The 2,172-nt window shown below is 47.3% G+C and overlaps 1 non-coding gene and 1 pseudogene across 1 annotated transcript; both read right to left on the reverse strand.

Annotated features, from left to right (window-relative positions):
• Positions 1–1,179: 1,179 nt before the first annotated feature.
• LOC135043026 (U1 spliceosomal RNA) lies at positions 1,180–1,334 on the reverse strand (annotated as a pseudogene).
• A 152-nt stretch (positions 1,335–1,486) lies between these two features.
• Positions 1,487–1,650, reverse strand: LOC135043025 (U1 spliceosomal RNA). Its single transcript, XR_010236051.1, has one exon. It is a non-coding gene; the product is annotated as a U1 spliceosomal RNA (small nuclear RNA).
• Positions 1,651–2,172: the final 522 nt, after the last annotated feature.

A 2,172-nucleotide genomic window follows, 5' to 3' on the forward strand; every position in this document is an offset into this window, starting at 1 on the left:
TGATATTGTTTCTGATCGGGGTCCACAATTCATCGCACAATTCTGGAAATGTTTTTGTGCCTCATTGAAGATGAAATTGTCGTTAACATCCGGTTACCACCCACAATCCAACGGGCAAACCGAACGAGTTAACCAATCATTGAAACAATATTTGCGCTTGTATTCAGCCAAACTCCAGAATGATTGGTCCGAGTTTCTTCCGTTGGCTGAATTTGCTTACAATAATTCTTGTCATTCCTCCACTAAAGAGTCTCCATTCTTTTCAGTTTTTGGTTTTCACCCCAGAGCTAATTCTTTTTTTCATCATTCCTCAGTCTCCTCGCTTACCTTAACCTCCCATCTCAGAGCCATTTGGAAAAAGGTGCACCTTGCTCTCAGAAAAGCGGCCTTTCGAGAGAAGAAATTTTCTGACAGGCTCCGACGTCCTTGCACTTTTAAGGTGGGAGATAGGGTGTGGTTGTCGACTCGCAACATCAGGCTTCGACAATCCTCAGCTAGACTGGGACCCAAATTTATTGGGCCATTTCTTATTATTAAAAGAGTCAACCCAGTTGCCTTTCGGTTACGTTTACCAAGATCTCTCCGGATTGGAAATACGTTTCATTGTTCCCTGTTGAAACAATACGTTTCTTCCAGTAGATTTCCTCGGAAGATCTCTCAGGGTAGATCTCCAGTAGATGTACAGGGACAACAGGAGTTCTTGGTAGAGAAGGTTCTCGATTCCAAATTGTCCCGGGATCGGCTGTATTTTCTGGTTCACTGGAAAGGCTATGGTCCGGAGGAAAGGTCTTGGGTCCTGGATAAGGATCTTCATGCCCCGAGGCTCAAGAGGGCATTTTTTCGGGAATTTCCTCAGAAACCTGGCTTTAGGGGTTCCTTGACCCCTCCTCAAGGGGGGGGTACTGTTTGGCGCCGGGGTCCGCTTGATGGTCTGCGCGGCCCGGCGCCTAGCAACTAGAGATGCCGTGCACGTACAGCCGCCGGCTCCCTAGCAACGCTAGACGCCGGGCGCGCTGAGCCGCACGGACCCTAGCAACGGGGACGCCACTGGCGGACCGCATTCCCCGTTGCTAGGCTTTAGGAAATTAAGATATTCACCTGCTCTCTGGCCGTGCAGCAAGGCAGCTGCACGGCATTTATTCTAATCAGCCATTAGCATTAGAGACCTGAGACAAAGAGATCTGAATTATATGAGAGCCGACCAGAGGAAACACAAATTATGCAGTCAAGTGTCCCACATTTGGGGAAATCGCAGATGCAGCACACCCAGAGTGCAATGGGTGAGCCTTGCCCTGGGAGAAGCACCTTCCTGATCATACCTGGCAGGTAAGTAGGAGTTGGGCAAGAGCTGAGGAGGGTCGCTGCTCGGGCACCCCCCTGTCAAGTGAAGGAGATCCAACTGAGGCAGCACAAGAGAACTCTCGAAAGAAGAACAAGGCTAGAGGAAGATCTGAGACACAGAAATCTGGCTTTTACCAGAGCTGACCAGAGGAAAGCACAAAAACAGTCCCCCACTACCACAAATAATGCAGTCGAGTTTCCCACATTTGGGGAAATCACAGGGGTCAGCATACCCAGAATGCAATGAATGAACCTCACCCTGGGAGAACAATCTTCATGACCATGGTATCTCCTATGCAAAATAAGTATGATTTGGGATAGGGCTGGGGAGGGCCGCTGCTCAGGCACATCTCTGTCAAGTAAAGGAGATTCAACTGAGGCAGCACAACCTAACCGTGGTTTTTTTTTCATTCTTTATACCGTCATAGTGTCATACTAGTTGTTACGAGTATACTACTATCTCTTTATCAACCAGTGTACAGTGCGGTAGTTCACGGCTGTGGCTACCTCTGTGTCGGCAGTCGGCAGGCAGTCCGTCCATCCATAATTGTATTATAATATATACCACCTAACCGTGGTTTTTTTTTCATTCTTTATACCGTCATAGTCAGTCATACTAGTTGTTACGAGTATACTACTATCTCTTTATCAACCAGTGTACAGTGCGGTAGTTCACGGCTGTGGCTACCTCTGTGTCGGAACTCGGCAGGCAGTCCGTCCATCCATAATTGTATTACAATATATACCACCTAACCGTGGTTTTTTTTTCATTCTTTATACCGTCATAGTCAGTCATACTAGTTGTTACGAGTATACTACTATCTCTTTATC

This window comes from Pseudophryne corroboree, unplaced genomic scaffold (assembly GCF_028390025.1).
Source record: "Pseudophryne corroboree isolate aPseCor3 unplaced genomic scaffold, aPseCor3.hap2 scaffold_846, whole genome shotgun sequence".
Lineage (NCBI taxonomy): Eukaryota > Metazoa > Chordata > Amphibia > Anura > Myobatrachidae > Pseudophryne > Pseudophryne corroboree.